A 21,970-nucleotide genomic window follows, 5' to 3' on the forward strand; every position below is an offset into this window, starting at 1 on the left:
CCTGTGGTTTACCAGGCTGCTGGGGAGGCACTGTCACTCAGATGGCCGCCCAACTGCCCCCAAACACTGATACAGAGGCCCGTCTGTTCCTAAGAGAGTTTGCATGGAGATAGGAAAAAAGTCATGGTTAATTTAGAAATTTGTTAACAAAAGCAGAGGTTATATATATATATATATATAGATGTGTGTGTGTGTGTTTGTGTTTGTTTGATGTAATGGTCAGTGATATTCGTTTGTGATCATGTGATCTGCATTTAGGAGATCTTGCGATGCTTTAGGAGGTTGATTTCGAGTTCACATACAAAGTAAATAGAATAGGATATTTAACCTTGTCTGTTTTAATGTAAGACAAAATATTTTTCGTCAGTGATAGAAATATGATATAAGATGGAAGTGCAAGTACGTTAATTTTGAAAATTAGATGAGACACAATTAGACAATATTTAAATAAAAAAATAATAATAAGCAGAAATATTTATTTGCAACAATTGATGGAGTGCTGAATGCTGCACGCACGCCGCACGCGCAGCGTTGTCAATGTGACACTTGGTCACTCATTCCCTTTGCGAAGAGAGTCCCAAATGCTTATAGGAAACCGTAATGCCTTACACCTTTCAAGGAACAGTCTTAAAGGGCTCTGCCCTTCGAAGGGTGTAGGTCATAGGGATGCTCACTTCCGTTTGGAATTCGCCCAAAGAATACCCTACGTCACCAAAATACGAGTCATCACGCTACAGTCTGAAGCAAAGAGCATTTGGATTCCCAGCGACTTTTTGAATGCAGGATACCAGGCGACTGTTCATGAGTGAGTTATTGAACCGTTCATAAACCAATACTTTTAAAACCGCTCATTCAGAATGAAGTAAACAAGTTTTGGACTTTGAGCGCCACAATTTCAAAGTTCAACCGACGAGCAAGATGGTGCCAGCTTAACCGGCGAAAGGATACTACTCCAAAAATATAGTTTTTTTTTTTTTTTTCTGCTTCACAAATGTATTATTTACTTGACATGAAAAAGGAGAGATAACAGACGCAGGTAAGTTAATTAAAAACGCTCAGTCGAGCTTGTTCTCTAACTTGTTAAATGCTTGAATAAATACATACAAATTAAAACATTAATGCTTATGATAGAGAACATTGTCATAACAATTAATTACTTTGAAAGTTTTTTTCTTTTTCATAAAAAAGTCAGCAATTGCAGTGACTCTTTAATTGACTGACATCAAGAGACTTGACCTGTCTGTTTTCAAACACAAGCATTGTTTTAGCCTCAGATCATAATTCTTTCAACACATCTTTCTAACAGGCAGATTCATAACAGAAAACTGCAAGATATTCATGTAACACAACCACTGATTAAAATGAGAGAAATCCTACAGGAAAAACAAAAAGCAGGTGTTTCAGAGAAATGACATGCATATGTAAAGCAATTCTGCCTCCATCGCTGACAATAAGCTGTCCATAGAGCCACATACACTGTGTGGCATCATAATGTGCCACATCAAGTCAGAGCACAAAACCTTCCTCTGGTCCTACGCAAATGTGTTTCTTTCAAATTCCCCCGCTCACTTCTGATCTTCACTATTCTCCAAACATCATGAACATACAGTGAAACACTATACAGTGAAACAGATTCAGATGGCTTCCTTCCACCATGTCTGTATGAAACCTCATGCCATTATATCCTTCCAAGTTTGACTAAAAAAGCCAGTATGAAGCCCAAGACACCCACAAGCCCATTTCCACTGTGTTTGGTGGAAGAGGTTTATAACTGTGAAAATATTCTATATGTGCTCTTTTGCTTTTAGAGCAGCATGATTAAATAATGAGAAGAAACCTCTGAGCCCAGATGAAAAGATCAGTTTATATAAGTACACTGAGCTGAAAGATGCTTCCGGTTTCCCCTTTAGGTAACTTAAACTGCATCAGAAATGCTTGGGGAAAGCCTCTGTGTGACCATGTCCTGAAGCATGTGTGAAATCAATCCAATGGAATAGTGAGCGTCATGGCAGTGTGACATAGAGACCAAAAAGCTTAAAAGCACATCCGAAACAAGCAGTGTTTTACAGAACATATAATAGTCCTATGACTACTCCATACACACCAGAGGCCAGCCTCAAGAGGTTCCCTTAGGAGACCTCTTGGCAGAGTTGAAGCTTCTGCCAAATGTGTCTCAATGGTCCTGCAGATGGTACCAAGCAAAAAATTCCTGAGGTTTGCTTTTGGGGCAAAGCTTTCCAATATTCAGGTTTTTCCTTTCGGCCTAGCAATGTCACCCCCCACTTTCATCAATGCGTGGTTGCATTTCTGAATCCTCTGCTCATAGAATGACTTCAATGATTGGTTGAAATGAACTCAAATAGAGCACATCGTGGTTCAGCATTAAGATGACATTCTCGCTCAAATGAAGGACCTGGGGTTAAGGCCAAACATCAAGAAGAGTTTGCTTTCTCCAGTACAGAGAACCACAATACAGGCACATTTGTCTCCTGCTTGTGTTTTTTGATTTCCACAGCTGTGAACAGTGTAAGGCTAGGCCAGTCACTCACTGTACAGTACAGTTCCAGAGACTGTTGCGTTTGATGGCAGTAGTGCCCGATGAGATATCCTTTGGCCTGCTGTACATGAGACCTTTGCAGTGATGGCTCAGGACCAAGGGGTTTTCCCAAAGGAAACCTGCTTTGCATGATCTAGGCCACACGGCGATGCTTACGTGCCTTAGACATGTGGATGAAGAATTGGTTTCTGTCACTATGCCCTCTCATAGGCTGGGGGAGTGGTGGCTGCTCTGCCCAGGGTCTGTGGGAAAGCCACCATCTCACTTTGGCACATAAATTGCCTGGAGATGCTGGCCATGTTTTGTGCACTGGAAAACTTCCTGCCAGACCTGAGGGGCCATCATGTGCTTATGCATGCTGACAACATATTGGTGGCCTCCTGTATCAACCACTATGGGGATCTGTGGTCACGCCCACTATACAAGTTGGCACACCAGATCCCCCTGTGGGCTCACGGGAAACTCCTCTCACTCAGAGTTTATATCCGTTGGAACCTGAATCAGGGTGAAGACATCCTGTCGAGACCGGGGCTGAGGCTTGGGGAATGGAGGCTCCACTCTGATGTGGTGGAGCAAGCGGTGAATTTGTGTGCATCTTGAGACTTCACACTATCCACTCCAGCTCTTAGCATCCGGTCTCTCGAGTGAGGTTGTTGAGGCTATATTCCAGTCCAGAGCTCCCTCCATGAGGAAACCATATTCCCTGAAGTGTAAACTTTTCACTTCTTGGAGCAGACAGCAACCGCAACGGTATTTTTTTTCTTTTTCTTATCTTTATATTTACTCAATTTCAGTAAAACCAGAGTGCAGTTTGAATTTTAATTATTAAACAAATATTCTAGAATGTTTATTTCAATTAATTAAAATATTTGCAAACATAAAATGTGCACTAACTAACCACTGAAAAAGTTACTGATAATTCTAACAGTTAACTGTGTGACTACCGGCAACATCAAATAACCTGAAAAAAAAAAAAAAAAAAAACAGGGGTCAGATAATTGAGATGGATAAATGCTCTTCTCATTAAGTGTTTTTTTTTCTTCTTTTTTCCCCCCCAAGTACAAATATAAAAAAAATAATAAAATAAAGATTTATTTTCTATATAAGAAAGTTATATAAGATACTTAGTCTTGTTTCCTGGGGTAATCTAAATTAAGTGCATTTTACTAAAGTCATATTATATGCCAGTGTGGTAATAAAAATAATATTAATGCAAATGTAAAACAAGATCATTCTGAATGTCTATTACTAAGTGTAAATCTACTGTAGCTCCGCCCTCCATCGACACATAAGGTTAAATACGACACATGTGAATAACGGCTTCAGTGGTGTAGGCAGTAATGTTGTGGGCATGGAAAACTAGCTTTTAACGCGATTGACTGGGTTAGAGTCCGGCTTTTGCCGAGCTAGTTCTTCTCACTTTTCCCATCACATGTCACATTAGAATTTATTTTCAATAAAAATGAACAAAATGTTGCATCCTGTTAAAGTATAACAATACTGAGGTGCACATGGGCCTAGTGTGTATCTGCCAGCATAGAGTGTAACTAACATCTAATTATTATTAACACTTAGCCTGTTGCAAATAACTGCTACTTTTACATGGTAAATATAATATATCACGATTTTCACTGTACATTTATTCTGTAAATAGCATCTACAATCATCTAATAGCAGCTACTTGCACTTAGCCTACTGGGATCTATCACTAAAAAAGTATGTTAATTCCACTTAGTGTAAATAGCCACTGCCGTATTTTTCTTACTCTATTGGCAGATCATTTTTAAAATAAGAAAAATGCACTTAAAATATTATTATTAATATTATTATTATATATTTTTGTCCATGAGATACCATAAAATGATTAGTTCATTAATCTAACATTGTGCCAGTTTTCACCTGTGATATTATTACACTGAGAAGAATTACATTCTACATCGCTCCGTTGATAATGGCTTTTTATAGTTGTGGTGCACGCGTGAGTCAGTCAATTTAGAGTTGATTAAACCAACTCATTTCAGCTGTTCTGTAACCAAAAACTCAGAGTTTCCCATCTCAGGGTAAGTCAACTCAAAGTTCAAGTTTAAACTCAGAGTTGGTTAAACCTCCTTAGTGGAACGGGCCCCAGATGCATTGTGAGCAGCTGAAACATGGGAAACTGAAGCCTGGGGCTTCTATCAGCATCCAGGATTGTGATGAGTTATTGAGTTTGGGAAGAAGATTGAAGTTTGTGCTGAGGTAAGCTCAGACAGAGGGATAAAAAAAAAACTATGGAAGCAATCCAATGCTTGATAACCCACCTCTACCAAGTCCCCTCAGATGGCTTAACAAGCCACCAACATCCATCAGAAAAAACGACTGAATCAAAGGAACCAGTTCACCAATGTACAGACAACAAAGCTCAATGTTTGAGGATGGAACTTCATCTGAACTTAAACCTGTTCATGCCTCATTTTCTCCCTCTGGGTTTGATGCAGGAAATTCAAGGTCAACAGTCAAACTGAAGGTAGCAAAAATGTGGATGCAGTATTTGAGCAGACCTGTTACCATCTGTGTTTATGATATTTGTCCCCAATGACCTCGTACACCAAAACACAGAAACCACTGCAGTTCATCTCATAGAAAATAAGCTATTTGCACCTTTGTCACGTTTAACTTCTCTTAGCTTATTTTTTATGCGCCTGTTGCCTCCATTCATTCCTCCTCTTTCCTCCGTGCTGTTTGTTTTATTGGGAGCTGGTTCTCATTAAATCTCTTGAACTCATTTTATATGTGTGTTTTCAAATTGAATCTGCATCTCTCCAGGCACTGTGTGGGACTCGCTCGCATAAGCCTCCTCATTTGCTCTTTAGACACTTTAAATCCTTCTCAGATTTCCCAGACAGATTATCATTTTAGTAGTCAAATCGATCTGTTGACGTCATGCCATTCATTGCTTTACATTTCCAGGTGTATAAAACTCATTGCAAATAGGTGGAACAAACACTTAACACAGCTTTAATCTATGTATATTTCAGGCGCTCTGCATTTGCTCCCGAGAGCATCAAAGTGCAGAGGTCCAAAATACACCTATAATGGATAAACCCTCCAGCTCTCAGTGAACACAGCTGCTAATCTCCACATTTGTGCTCTTCTCTATCACTGTAGCTCCTATGAGGATGGAGATCTGAAGTGTGTCGCCCTTGAGCCAGAGCAGAGGTAGACGAGCAAGTGACACAACACTCAGCTTCGTCCTGATAAGAGAGATCAGCATCTCTTCATACTGTATGTAAAGCCATATGTGGTTGCTTCATACTCCACACCCAAGATGACAGCCGAATGAAATGTTTAATACGTAAGTGTATTATTTACAGAATAATCAGTACTGATAAGTTTTGATAGAAAATAGTTGCATCTAACCAAAATGTATAATTTTACCCATTATTAGTGTTTGCTATCTGAATTTATCACAATGCATTTAAGCAGTAGATAAAGATTAACTAAAAATCAACTTTGTGGGAATAGGCCCCTTTCTATACCAGCATGAATGATTGTGATAAATCAAAGATGGCACTGTCAGTGAAGCCATTTGGTATATGTGTACTAAAATCTCTGTTGGTGTAATGGCCAGGTGTCCCAATACTTTTGACATATAGTGTATGTATATTTTATGTTGAATATATACTTCTATTCAATTATTATTATTTTTTTTGTAAGTCCAGTATTTTTCTTCTTATTAGACTCTAAATAATGAAAATATTTTGAAGAACTTTAGGGTCCCAAGAACCCCATTGATTTTTTTACTGTACGGAAGGGGGGAAAACACAGACAATTTTTACAATTCCAATTTTGTAATAAATGACAAAATACTTGGCCTTTTAAGCTGTTTGTACTCTCTAAAACTACACTGGAAGGCACACCAAAATAGATACCTGTTAAGCAGTCACACCTTAATTGACTTAATAAGAGCATATTAAAAAAGCACAGAAACAATTAAGTAATGTTACAAAAAAGTTGTATCATTCATATCAACAAAAACAAACCTGTTACAGCATGTTTTAACAATTACAGGGCCAGTATTAGATTCTCAATCTTAAATCTTTCACCTACCTCACCACGACCACTCGATCGTTGATGACGTTGATCCTTGGTGAAACTTTTTAAAGCTCGAATTCATGAACTAGAGTGATTCTTGAAGGCATTTTCCCTTCTTCAGTTATTATGTGACTGAACTGGCCCTCCGGCTGCTTCTTGATGTCATTTTGAATTGAACAAGTTTTCAACAGTGGTACCATCACTTTACAAACACGTAACGGTGCAATGCAATTATGAAAAGAATTCCGTTTTAGAATCAGAGTCACTCCACAGTCTTTTCTCTAACCACCTGATGCATATTATACACACAATGGCCAGCACATTCTCAGTCAAGTAAGCTCCAATCGACTGACTGTCTTTATGTGACTTCCTGGAGTGGACAGGGTTTTTCCTGTTGCTACAATGTACATTTTTATTTGCTCGTTACACATTTTATTTTTAATTCAATTATTTAATTCAATTATTCATTTCCATGCCTCAACAGTTTTAGATAAGTCAGCCTTGTAATGTCCAAAGACATTATATGGAGCCCCTAAGGGGGAACATTTTGAGATTAAAAAAAAAAATAATAATAATTAAAATGCTTTTGTGTTCACTCAAAAAAAAAAAGTGTTGTCTTTCAAAGGTATCGTGTTCCCCCAACAAACTTAAAATATAGGTTTTCATCTCTCCTCATATTATTTCCATTGCTAGTTTGAAGTAAACATTAAATTTATTTAAATATAACTTCCCCTCCCATTTCATCTCATCTCATCACCATGTCCCTTTAGCATCTCTTTATAATAATACCTTGATGCCTTGCTATGGTTATTTCATTTTATTGAATTCATTGTTAACAAAAAAAAAATAGTGTACAGGTAAATAAATGTCTATATATTTATGATCTATCTTGAACTATAGTTATAACTGATCCTGTAAATTAAGCCCATCAATATTTTTGTCCCAAATCAGTTAAGTGCAAACCATGCCTGCAGCTGTTTTCCTTGCAGTTGTGTAGAAATCAACGTTATGATTGATATGTCCAGTGACATCTTTGAAATCAGCTGCAGGGCAGGTTTTCGTTTAGATGGTTTAGAGGACAATTCACACACATTTCAGTGGTTTACTAACAATCCCACTGCAAAGACACCTGGGACTTAAATGCTCATTGGTCAGTAATATTTCAGTTTTCTCAAGCAATCACGGTGGGTTTCAGATGTGAGGTTGTACCGTGTCTTTTACTATCCTCTTCCAGTGTTGACATACTTTGATGAAACTCGTCCCATCTCTCGTTCTCCCTTCAGCAATAAATAAATGTCACAGGTCTTCTTGTAGAATTCAATTCTGGCATTTCTGACCTCTTCTGAGTGTATCAGCACCTCTTCACCTACTCACGAGCATTCCTGATATATTTCTAATCCCTCTACGAGTAATAGAATAACAATGAAGTTTGCTCTAATAGTCACACTGCAGCGAGGATGTCTTTGTGTCCTTGACTCATGTCTGATCTGCTCACAGACGGTCACACACAAAAGACAAATCCCTGACTGGCAGCCAGTGGACGTTTGATCACAAACAAGTTAAATATGCTATTGCATTCCAGGTCAAAGTGAAACCCTCATGTTAAGTGAAACAAAAGCTTAGTTTTTTAAAATTATATTTACAATTATATTTCAAATTTGTTATAAATAAATAATTAGAAATCGTTGATCTAGTAAAAATTTACGTTACGATTATCTTTTCTTCCTTATTGTGATGTGAGTGAAATGGCTTGACTGTAATTGATTGGTTTGTTGTTATTTGCATTTACTATTGAAGCTATTTTGATTAAAGGTTACAAAGCAAGTGAATAAAAAAAAGTGCACAGATGAATCAGTTATATATATATATATATAATATTCCATTATAAAATAAGAACTTTTGTTTTCATGCTGACTTTAACTGAATGCAGTAATGTAATTGACAGAATTACTCTTGCCATGTAGATGTTACATCAGCTACAGTATTTGACATTTACTGTAATAACACATGATACTCAGTGTGTGTATGACTGACCTCTCCGATGCTTTTATTCCAGACCAGACTTTATGAAACAAAAATACCATTAGAGGAAATAATCTTGAGAGGATATATGGAAACATGTCTGCCCCTGGAGACAGGAGCAAGAACATAAAAATAAATGAAGCATGTACAAAAATAATAATCATACTAATATGTAGAAGACTGATAGGTAGAAGACAAATGGCAAAGATAAAAATCTAAATTAGCTTTATTCTGCATTAATGAATCATTTTTCACACAGGCAGGTGTTCAGCACCAAGGACAGCAGCCAACCACATGAGCATCATTTAGATGTGACGTTATTAATCAAGCACATGTGAAAACATGCATAAATGAATATAAGCAGTAACTTAATTTCTGACTATATATATATATATATATATATATATATATATATATATATATATATATTATGATATGATATGTAAAAATTGATAGCTGGAATGCACTGTAAGTCGCTTTGGATAAAAGCGTCTGCTAAATGCATAAATTTAATTAAAATTTTTGTATGTATGTATGTGTATATGCATATATATATTTTTTTTTAAATGCCATTTTTAAATTTTACATTGCAAATCAGTAAACCAACAGTGTACATGGTAATGCACAAATAGGCTAATAATGGAATTTAAAGGGAGGGGGGGGGGGGGTGAAATGCTCGTTTTCACTCAATATCCTGTTAATCTTGAGTACCTATAGAGTAGTACTGCATCCTTCATAACTCCAAAAAGTCTTTAGTTTTATTATATTCATAAGAGAAAGATAGTCTGTACCGATTTTTCCCGGAAAAACACGACCGGCTGGAGGCGTGACGTGTGGGCGGAGCTAAAGAATCACGAGCGCCAGTAGGCTTTTGCGTTGAGAGCGTTTGGAAGCTGTGACATTGCCATGAGGAAAAAAAACATCATCCAAAACAAACCATGGCTAACAGTCAGATTCAGCCGTTTATTTATGATCCAGAATCAGATCCAGAGGCTGAAACTGAACGAGAGCAGCAGCAGCAACGACTCGCTCCGAGCGGGGCTCGAACCCGGGTCTCCAGCATGGGAGGCGGACGCACTAACAAGGAGGCAGAGATATTTTAAGCAGTTTTACTCACTGACTGCGGTACCAACACACGATCGTGACCCTTTTTCGATGGGATTGCATCATCCTTAAGAAATAAACGATACGCAAATCCGTCGTCAAACTGGGCCTTGTTTGTAAAACAAGCATCTTCGAAATGCAGGGAACAAACAAAAACACTTACACAACTCCGTTGATGCTCTGTAAAAATAAACTCCATCCACTGGTCCCTTAATGCAGTTTTTTCTTTGGTAATCTGTGCAGGGTTGTCTTGCCCTGGCAACCAAAAACACACTCCTTTTGTGACATTTCGCGACGCTCTCGCTCTGATCAGTGGACGTCTGTTGTGCTCTCATTGCTCTGCTATACGGGAGCGCGCGCTCTTCCGGGAGAAGTGCCCTTAGGACCCATATAAGGAAATTCCGCTCCATCTAACGTCACACAGACCCATACTCGAAAAAAACTTTCCGAAACTTGTGACAAACCGGAAGGAGTATTTTTGGAACAGAAATACTCCTTCAAACGTACAGCTTAATTTTTGAAACTTTGTCCATGTTTAGCATGGGAATCCAACTCTTTAACAGTGTAAAAAACTCAGTATGCATGAAATAGCATTTCACCCCCCCTTTAAGACAAAAATATGGTGTCATTCCGTGTCACAAACTTGTGTTCTTATGGTCTGTGTTTTCTGCTCTTAAGTATGCCGGTCATGCCTGCCATCTCACAGAGACCTGAAATCCACTGATGGGCATCACATTTATGTGGAATGCCCACTTGCCTGATGTCTGCAGCATCTGTAAACATCGCTGCACCTGTGGTCTGTGACTAAAAGGGGTTTTATTGCTTGACAGTCTTCAAGACTCATGAATTATTTAGGAAAGTCTGCTGTAAAGATCTCAACCTTCAGCAGGCGGCTGCCTACTTGAGATGTTCCTCTTAAAATACATCTCTGGTGCTTCTCATTAGGTGGATGTGCCATGTGCAATGTGGAGTAGAAGGAGATCTAATGGTCAGACACTTTCTAAAATGCCCCACATGGCATATTTCCTGTCTGTCTAATCAAATTGACAGAAAACTGTACATTTTTGATATATACACATTTGTGACTAACTTTTGAAAGGTAAAGTTTAGGTAAAGTTTAGATAATTTTTTTTTATTCTGATTGTTAATATTTATTCACTTTCATTTCATTCCAAATGTGTATGACTTTCTTTCTTCTGTGCAACATAAAAGAAGCATAAAGAGACCATGGGCTGTCAAGCTCCAAAACAACAACAACAAAAACATCTACATACGAATAGTCTGTGTGATATGCATTGGAACAGACAAAAATTGCATGAATATTTTCTTAATTTAATTATTAGTAAATATAAATACTTGCCATGGAGCACAGTTATTTGGTTTGTTAAGTTTACATGAGTGTATTAACTTCATTTACCTGAATTAAAAGATAAAACATTTATTTATATATAAAAAAAAACATTTCTCATCTGAATTTTTGTTTCACGTCAATTCAAGTAAAAATTACAAATGACAGACCCATTACACCTGCACATAATTGGTGCCAAAAACATCTGAATCATCTGGATAAACCGCATTCGGTGTAAACTTCTGACATGAGATGTCTGAAGTTAACTGCTTGTGAAAAACATTTCATCATTGCACATGGAGCAATCGGTTGTTGTCAGGATTATAGTGAACGTGACTTTGCATTTAATGAACTTTCTTCAGAGGCTTTAAACTTGCATAGTGAGGCACAAAATCTCCTATTGATTAAAGTTTTCTCTTGCAGCGTCCCATAAGTCCTGTGTGCAGAGATGGGACACACTGTTCTGGTCACAATGCCCTTTTTTCTCAATCACAGAGTAGTCGCTCATGCAAACCGGTCTCTTTGCTAAGTCAAGAAGCAAATGTTCAGCTTTAATACATTTTCAATTTGCCACTTCCTTTTTTCTATTTATGGCATGTATAACTCATAAGTGAGCCGTGTTATTTTCCAAAGATGTCAGATATGAAATAGCACACACACGCAGGGAATTCACAAGCACTAAAGTACAGTAACGATATATGCTTTTACATGCTGCAGCAGCAGGGCAGATTTCACAGCTTTTAATGGCTTTACATTTAACTGCTCATAAGTGTATCAAATTTCCCTTTATGTCAAATGTCTGCTGTAAATTAAATCTGTGTAAATTATATATATATATATATATATATATATATATATATATATATATATATATTATACAGTACTGTGCAAAAGTCTTAGGGCACTAGTATTTTCACCAAAAAAAAAAAAAAAAATGCTGTAGTGTGTCAGTAGGAAAATATCAGTTTACGTTTCCAAACACTATTTTTGCCATTAATTGCAATAATCCAGTGACATTTTTGTTTGCACAAGGAGTCTGACAGCAGCCAGTGCTCCACACAGAGATCTGATCTCATCATCATCATCATCATCATCATCATCATCATCAATCTGTCTGGTGTAACCTACCTGCAAAGCTACCTGAAAAACAATGCGCAAGTGCTCCTAGGACAAAGGCTTTTTAAATGCATAGTGTGGTCACACAAATGTTGACTTAATTTAGTTAAGTTAATAGAAGTGAATTAATAAAATCTATTATTTTTGACGGCATCCTCACTTTACAGCATTTTCACACAAGTTCCTAAAACTTTGCACAGTACTGCAGCTTTGCAGGTTTCTTGAAGTGTTGAAGACATTGCCACAGTTTTTCTGCATTTAGTCTGTCTCGGTTTGTTGTTCTGCTTAATCATGTTATTCCAGACAGACTGGATGATGGTAAGAAGCAAGTCTAAGTGTGGCAGGGTCATTCCGCTCTGTGTTCCTGTCTTGTGGGCCGTAAAGGTCCAGGGGTTTATGTCCGGTTGCTTTCCCCTGGTGTGTGTGTGTTTGTGTGTCCGAAATTGATGAGCGCAGGTACCGTAAAGCTTACTGTTGTTTAAGAATGAGGTAAGAAACACTTTTTTTGTGGGCTTCCTTTCTTTTGAAGGGGAAAGATTGTATAAAGTGGATGTCTATTCGTGTTTTGATTTGTATTTTTGGTGTGGCCTGAGAGCGCTAGGTTTTGTTTCATAAGCCTGTATCTACAATTGGTACTAAGGGGCCCAAAGTGTGCCAAAAAAATATTTCCCACACCATTACACCACCAGCAGCCTGAACCATTGAGACAAGGCAGAGTGGATCCATGCTTTCATGTTCTTTACGCCAAATTCTGACCCTATCATCTAAATGTCACAGCAGAAATCGAAACACATCAGACAACGTTTTTCCAATCTTATTGTCCAGTTTTGGTGAGCCTGTGTAGCCTCCATTTCCTTTTGTTAGCTGACAGGAGCAACACCCAATGTGGTCTTCTGCTGCTGTAGCCAACCTGCTTCAAGGTACGATGTGTTGTGCGTTCAGATGGTATTCTGCATACACTGTTGTAACAAGTGGTTATTTGAGTAACTGTTGCCTTTCTATCACCTCTAACCAGTCTGCACATTCATTTCTGAGCCCTGACATTAACAAGGCATTTTCATCCACACAACAGCCGCTCATTGGATATTTTCTCTTTTTCTGACCACTCTCTGTAAACCCTAGAGATGGTGGTGTGTGAAAATCCCAGTAGATCAGCAGTTTTTGTAATACTCATACCAGCCCGTCTGACACCAACAACCATTCCACGTTTAAAGTCACTTAAATCCCTTTTTTCCTCATTCTTAAGCTCGGTTTGAACTTCAGCTAGTCATCTTCACCACAACTAGATGTCTAAATGCATTGAGTTGCTGCCATGTGATTGGTTAATTAGCAATTTGTGTTACCAAGCAATTGAACAGGTTTAATGTGGTCGGTATTTTAGATATATATATATATATATATCATGAGTGTGATATGAAATACATTACAAAAGAACTTAAAGGAACAGCCCCAGTCACCTTCTACTGTCTTTGTATGAAAATGTCCAGCTTGGGCATTCTGCTAATCATCTCCTCTCCCATCTCCTTTCCCAAAAGAAAAAGACAGTGAAATATAGTGAATAAATGATGAGTGGATTCCTAATGTTTAGGTGAAGTTTAGATAGACACAATAAACAGCAACATAACATATAAGGACTTTTGATCTGTCAAATAGGTTCCTTCAAAATGATCAGTCTTGGGTCTGGATTAACACAAAACTAACTCCCCAGTTTAAAATATTAATTATTGATTTCTACCCTTCTTCAACACCCATTGTTCTAATTGGGAAAATTCTGTTCATGGATAACTCTCTGGACAACTTCATATAAAGGATTTGTTCAAAATAAATGAATCTTTCATGATCGAGACTCACTATTCGAAACCGCTCATATCTGTCCATCAATCACAAGAGCCATAGTGCTTTTAGGTGAAGAAAAAACTTTCTTGTTGAAAAAAAATAATAATAATAATAATATTTACCCTAACCTTAAGAAACATAATATAGAAATCTGAATCTCTAAAGGTGAATTTTCATTCAAACTCTTATTATAATCAATGATAAACTTTACATGGCTCAATGAGTTGGACACATTGCTGCAACCTTTTGATTCAACAGGTGTAATTCTAAAAAATAATGTTATAAGATCCTTTCGCACTGCTTTAGTTCCAGAACTAAATGTACAGTACTAAAGTACTGGGACAATTTTGCGCTAATTATTTCCCAGTACCATTTAAAGGGTTGCATTCGCTCCGACTGTGTACTAGGACGTGACGTAAACCGGTCGACAACAATGTAATTTGTGCGCGACATTCAACAACATTAACAAAGAAGAACAACGTTAACAGGAGGAAGAAGGACGCTTTGATCGAGCTGTGTTTTAGTTGCGGCTCACGGGTTTCACATTAATGGACATGGACATATACATAAAGCGATTGAAAGAACTGAAAGAAAGATTACGAATCTCTAAGGACAACTGGCAGTGCTACGTTTGCTACAAGTGCCTGCACTGCAGCGTCCGTATATTTATCGCTGTTCACCATACTTGCAAAATAAGTTGACACAATGTTTACAGTATGTTACATGGCATTTTAAATCACGGCGGGTGAGGATGTTTTCGAACACGTCTGGCCAATCAGTGTCTAATTACAGTACATCACCATTAGTACCAGTTGTGCTGGTTAGACCCTGCTCCGGAGTAGGAGCTAATTTGGTTCTAAAATTCAGGTTCCTGTGGTGCGAAAGTTCCTATTATCAACACTTTTCACAATTAGTTTATCTTGGCGTCTGTTATAGTAGAAACACAAACTGCAAAGTTTTCAAGAACATTCAAATGTAATGCTCATTTCATATGCAAAGATATTAGCTAATCATAGCAATCGATGTTTATACTGAAGTCACAGCAGATCGACCCTTTCCAACAGTGTTCAAATTAGAAAACTAAATTCAGGATAGAAAATGACAATTTATGTCTAAATTATGACCATAAAAAAAAAAATATATATATATATATATATATATAAATAAAAATGCACACACAGGAAACAAAATAATTGTAAAAAAAAAAATATTTTCTCGGTTTTTACTGTATTTACTGTTTTTTTTCCTCAGATTAGTATAACTGAAAATATGTACTGTACAATATAATATCTTGTTCACTTCTATTAATTAACGGTGATATTCAGGTTAAAAGAAAATCAGTGGGCTGTTTATAAGTGAAATGTAGCATTCAAAACAATTAGAGATGTAATTAACACACATCACACAGAATCATTAAAGCACAGTTCAGTGAAATACTGTAACACCTGTTAACAGCAGCAGAGAGTGTGGGAATAAATCTTTATATTTATATTTTCTGCTAACATTGCAGCAGTCTGTGCAAGCATTGCTGTCCGCGGTGGTCAAACTGTTCTGTTAGCATGAGATACTGGAAATAATCTGCTGAAAACAATATATTTAATTCGAAACACATAGGGCACATTGTCAACGTGGTGTGGATGAATGAGTCAGTTATTTAATCCTAATTGGTGTGTCATTCTTTATATATTATGTAGCCAACAGCTAATATATAAAAATGAGTTGCAGCAAAGAGTTTATAAAATATAAAGCTTTTCATACAGTTCTGTCTCCCAGCCAAAGACTGACTCTACAAAAACTGCTTTAAAGTCTGTTATGAGGTTCAGGTTCCTGGTGTTTCTCTTACGTCATTCAGCCCTTGGAAAAAAATCCTAAATGAATGCTAATAATAGTAATTTAGATCCTTTAAAAAACTCAAACAAGAGTACCCCAAAACAAATAAGATCCAGATATCAGAATAATAAATATTGTTTACTTATGTTGGCCAATTGTTTTTTTTTTTGTTTTTTTTTTTTTTCATTTGACTATCGCATGAAATGCTAATGTAGATCACTTCCATACTTCTATTTACATCTGAACTTATTTTTACAGATTCCTCTTTTTTGTGTCAAAGCCTTGATGCAATTTGAATGGTTCATATCTGAAAATAAAGCAAATAATGAAAGGAAGCAAAAATCCCATAAATGAATGGATTGATTCTGCTTTGGCTTTAACAAGGTTTCCTGCTCAATCAACTGTGACGAGGTGTCAGCATTATTTTGAGCTCTGCGTGTGTGTGTCTGCACAGCCTGTGGCATGTGATGGAGTCGGCCTGATGCTGCCAAATCGAGCTGGGAAAATAATTCAAATAGCAAGTGGGTGGAACAAGATAATGAGGACCTCCACCAGGAGGGCAGACGATCCGCCGCATTTTGGGAGACATAAAAACAGAGAGGAGCCAATACAGCTGCAAAACTATCACAATGATTTTCACTTCAAACTGACACAAGATCTGTTGCTTTGCCTGTTTGCTGAACAACAAGTTACCAGCCACTTATTATCGCATTTCACGTCTGAAGTGCTTCTTTTTCATAAAAGAAAGATCTAATTTAGATTGCAGAAATGATTCAATTATTAATTGGATATTCCAGTAAGCTGACAAACTGTACACAGAATATATAGTAGCTGATAATGGCATGTGACTTGGACCTGGATATTAAATGGTTACTTTCAGGATAGCAAGCAAAGGCCTCTCAGTACAACACAGCAGCCAAAGTCACCAAAATGTCATTTGTCTTATTGCGCACGTGTCTCACTTGCTCGCAGCAATAAATGCGTTTGCTCATCATCATTTGTTCATCATAAAACTAATTTGTTATTCTTTCCACTCTTTATTCTGTCGACCAGATGTCTGATTTGTCCCACATGCAATGAGATTTCAGGGACTGTTTGCCAAGCCGGATTATCAACGTAAGACCGACGGCGTCTCACTTCCAATTAGACTAGTAATGTGTCCGAGAGCAGCAGTCAATGAGAATCTCACCTCATCTCCTCCATATACATTCAGTCATCATTAACACGCCATTATGTTCACTGACCACAAATGGAGGCAGTCCTGTATCTTATTAATATTGTTTTTGCTTCACTGTCTTCAGAGACGCATCAGTAACGTTTCATTACCTTTTCAATGAATTGTGAGGAACATTTTTCTTCTTATTGATAGTATTTATAGAACAGATGGAACAGGTTTAAAACAACATAAATTGACTCCTCTTGTATGAATAACTGCCTTATTCATTTGAATGAACAATTAATAAACTTACAGTGGTTAAACTTTATTTTGATAGTCTGATGTAGACTAAGTAACTTTGCAACTACATGTCAATTAACTCTCATTAGAGCATTTGTAGACTGTTAGGTTAGGGTTAATAGAATAAGTAGTCAGTAGAATATATGTTGACTGACCATCAAAATAAAGTGTTAGCAGATATTAAGCAGACAGTCTACTAATACTAGTAATTAAGCAGCAACAAACACACAAACGTATAGGTCATTTTTTCGGAGCAAAGCCTGGGGTTTATGGTAAAAGTGAATGGCAGTGCAGTTACCAGTGTGTTTTCATTGTTGTTACACAGAACAGGCACAGTAATTAATATGTATAAAGTCAGATTATGTTCAGTGTTTCTCTGTGTTTGTGAGAAATGGAGGTCTGGCTTATAGCGAGTGTTGTGTTGTGTACTTTGTGCTCTTGTAAGTTTCTGCGATATGAATAGCATCTGCTACAAACACGACAGTGAACACAAGAGAATTGGGAAGTAGCTTTATAATTAAAACCAGCATGATTTAGCACAATCTTTCATGCAAATATCAAAAGAGTCACAGGCTGACAGTTAGCGGCGCTTGTAGCTGTAAAGTTTTGAAGCTTTTCAGTCTTTTGTCTCTTCGACTGTGAACAAACTGTCCCCGGCACATGAACGTCTCTCTGGGCTTTCTGTTCAGGTGTGTTCTCGCGTCCAGCTCTTCTTTCTGATTGCTGCGCAGTCAAGTGCCAGACGTCCACCAGCCAATGTTCCCTGCCAAAACAAATTGACTAGATATCCTGCCATTCATATGCATTATGCATTGATCTGTACCCGTCTCTAATGGCATCTGACTGCATTTCCCCATCACCGTTTTTCATTTGGAACAAAATAATGCATTGAGAAATATCCCATTAAAATCAGTCTCTTCAATCTTTCGGTTTATTATGCCAAAAACTGTTTCCATTAAAACACAGTGGCCATCTGTTTGGGTTTGACTCCCCTTTAAATTGGTTGGCACTACAGAATATGGAGGGCATTTCATTATATGTATTAAAGTTAAGGACAATAATTGTTATGCAGACATTGATACTCATTAAAGAAGCATAGCAATTCTTATTTATCTTTTTAATAGTAAAAATGTTATTAATATTACTACATAAATATTCAAATATGTATCAAAAGTTATATTTATAGACACACTCTCTACGTTTCTCATGAGCCACTTTATATGTATTTGATTCAGTTTCCATAGAGGTATCTTAACCACCTTTTTATTTCATGTTCAGCTTGGTGGCCTCATTTTGTTTTTTGCTGACATTAATTGGAATAAAACAAACTAATTTAATTGATGTGTATAAACAAGAACATTTCACAGTGACTCATAACAAGTAATTGTTGGATGCCTTAGGCTTTAATGTAGTTTTACTTCCTTGTCTCTGAATAAAGAAGCATAAATTTACCACCTAAGCAGTAACTTCTTCATCTATCACACTTCAGGGTCTCAACATATGTATGTTTCTGACCTATGGATTAGATCTTATCAAGACTGCAAACATCATAACAGACTCATGGAGATGTGACACCATCACTTTGATAGTGTGAAAGTAAAATCTTTTCTACACCATTATTCAGTGCTTTTTGAAAATGTCACCGAAAGCACAACTGTGAAATCGTTCTGTCACAAAAAGCATGTTAGTGATGTTAGGGGCTCGCTGTTTGTCATTAGGTATTTTTTATTTTTATTTTTATTTTTTACACAAAGCAAGAGATCATCTCCAAATTTTAAATATAAACTGGGTTGCAGCCTATAAACCTGATAATTAGATTTTACTTGACGTGAAATATCCATGGTTTCCAAACTAAGGCCTCATTTGTATTAAATCTAAATAAACTTTGCAATGTGCTCCAGCAGAGAGTTAAATCAGCAGCACATAATAAAAACGTTTAAAATTAGCCCTGGAGTGGAGGTGGTCAAAATTGTAGCTTTTTTAACGCCCACATCTGCTCAGAGCCACAGAGAGAAGAAAATTGTTCCTCTGTTTTTATGATCTGTGTTACATTAAAAATGTGTGTAGAGCAGTTCTGAGAACAGTGATCTTTCTTTTGAACCAAGACATAACCCATGTCCCCATTTTTCTACGTTTTTTTGAGAAAGTAAAAATGCACAAAGTTTCCTGTTAGGGTTGGTGTAGGGCCATAGAATATACAGTTTGTACAGTATAAAAACCATTACGCCTATGGGATGTCCCCACTTTTCACAAAAACAAATGTGTATGTGTGTGTGTTAGTAAAGATTTGTAATAAATAATAGTATAAAATAGAAATTATATAATTCTCAAAATGTCCTATCATCTAATATGAAAAAAAGCTGCATTTTTAAAATGCATAAATTAAATCTTGTGATACTGTATATATTGTCTGTGTTTCACAGCAGAGATTTACAGCCTTGTCTGTCTTCTCTCATTTGTAGCGACAGTTTGACTATTTGTTTTCAATCAACTCTCTTCTTTCCCTTCAAAGATTTCAAAAGCGGATATTCAACAGAGACTTCCTTGCCTGTCCATCACCAAAGCCCTGTGGTTTCTGAGAACTGTCTCCATCATCTCCTCATTCTACTGGATCTGTCTGCAGCACAGTAAGTCACCAGATCATCTGTTATATGATAAGTCCCAGTGATCCCATTATACTGAGAAAAGGACGGGGCCCGGCACCGAACCCTGAGGTACCCCTGATAGGTGATCTAGACACTGCTACCCTCAAAGATGGAAAGAATAAACATTATAAGCCAATAACATTGTACAATAAAGTGCATGTTAAAAAATTTATTTATTTGTTATAGTCCAACCACAATTAGTACATTCATTTTAGTAATACCAAGCTTGATTGCTACCAAGTGTCTTTAAAAATACAAGTTTACAAAACTACTAACAGGAGCTATGTTCCATGAACTGGTTTTCTATGAAGACCATAATGAACCATGTATTAATATGATTTTGAATTACGGTTGCAAATGGAAGCAGTGTGAGATAGAGAAACAAAGGAAAAGGTAAAGAGTGATGTTTTCAGGCTTGCTAATACTGGACAGTAAATGAGCATACCCTTGCTTCCTATCAGCCAACTTTATAAGCTCGCCACACTCAAGTTGAGTACTCTCCGAAAAGGTAAGGAACGAATAATGAAGGACAGCATTCATGGTTTCCTTGGAGTGAATCGTTTGATGTTTTCAGACTGGAATGTCTAATTAGGGCCCTGCAAATGTAGAATGTGTCAGTGGCAAATATAAGCATTAAAAGGACTTTCTTTGCGAAAACTCCTGGCTGGAAACCCACACTGCTGCAAGATTTCACTTTATTATTCCAGTACAAACACAAAATCTTAAATACTGTGGCCTTAAAGACCCAATTAAATCAACAGATGACCAATCTGTAACATAGTTCTGTCCAATTAAATACCTTTAGGATGAGAATATCCTCTATTACACTAAATACCACCAAGTAGCTGATCATTGGCACAAATTTTCTGCAAAGTCTTGTTAACAAGCTTATCTTCAAACTACATGAATGTTTGTTTTAACTATTTATATAGAGGTTTAAGTGTGTTTTTTGCAAAAAATACAAAAAAAAAAAAAAAAAACTTTTTATACCTCACTGGAGAATGATTTGAGATTTAATTATCAGAGGTTGCGCTTTCATTATTTAAAACATCAATTTTAGATTTCGGTTACATTTAAAATTGCACATTATCAAAAATGTCTTAAAGGAAAAATAAAAATAGATTGAAATTAGACAGTTGTTTACTGTTAGAGTGTAGTTCTGTAATTAGTTAGCATAGCATCTTTCAGATAATTTGATTTTGCTTAGGGTTTAAGGAGAAAAATATCAAACAAGTTAATATCAAAATGCATCATTATTTATATTAGTGTCAGCCGATGAAAATGAGCTTTTAACAATATGGAAATGAACAGAATGCTTTTATGTTAATATTGACTAACAGAGAAGGTTTATTTATTTATTAATTTTTTTGTGTGTTTTTTCAGAGTGTCTGGAAAAATGAAACTCTCTTTTAAATGCATTCATCAACCATCTATGTGGCTGATTTAGATGAAATGTCTTCAGGACTTGTGCAATTTCTCAGAGCGCTATGGGGGAAGCTAGCTGCAATCAATTCAATCTGTGCAATATTCTGAGTAAAAGAAAAGTTATTGATGAGGAGCTGCATGCCGAATTAAAGATTCCCGGCACAAAGGCCTTGGGGGGTGGCGAGGTGATTTGTGGAAAATGAAATGTTTAAAGGAAATTGCTTGTGTTTCCTGAAGTTTAGGGCATGTTTTTCACAAATGTGACAAGACGAAGCTGAGGAGCTGGGGCAATTATTGTAGCTGTCTGCATAGATGGATGAGCATCCATGGTATCTCTGCCAGTAGCGCTCGCTTTCTCTCTCTCTCTCCACTCTCAATTGCCTTCACATTTTATCATTAATCCTCTGGATTGACTGAAAGACTATACACAAGCTGAATGCAGGACCCCTTACATCAAGACCCATAGACTAATAATAAATACAAGTAAAATATGATTTATTGGCATGTTTGTTGTTTCTCTATGCATTAAGTATTGTTTGGTTTTGCTTGTGTTGCAC

The 21,970-nt window shown here is 36.9% G+C and overlaps 1 long non-coding RNA gene across 2 annotated transcripts; it reads left to right on the top strand.

Moving 5' to 3' along the window:
- Nucleotides 1-664: 664 nt before the first annotated feature.
- On the top strand, nt 665-21,763 carry LOC127972934 (uncharacterized). 2 transcript variants are annotated; one of them, XR_008157228.1, is made up of 4 exons: nt 665-805; nt 5,705-5,891; nt 19,856-19,970; nt 21,372-21,763. It is a non-coding gene; the product is annotated as an uncharacterized LOC127972934 (long non-coding RNA). The 2 variants fall into 2 exon arrangements; XR_008157229.1 differs by having other exon boundaries at nt 677-1,036.
- Nucleotides 21,764-21,970: the final 207 nt, after the last annotated feature.

This window comes from Carassius gibelio, chromosome A4 (assembly GCF_023724105.1).
Source record: "Carassius gibelio isolate Cgi1373 ecotype wild population from Czech Republic chromosome A4, carGib1.2-hapl.c, whole genome shotgun sequence".
In the NCBI taxonomy this organism is placed as follows: domain Eukaryota; kingdom Metazoa; phylum Chordata; class Actinopteri; order Cypriniformes; family Cyprinidae; genus Carassius; species Carassius gibelio.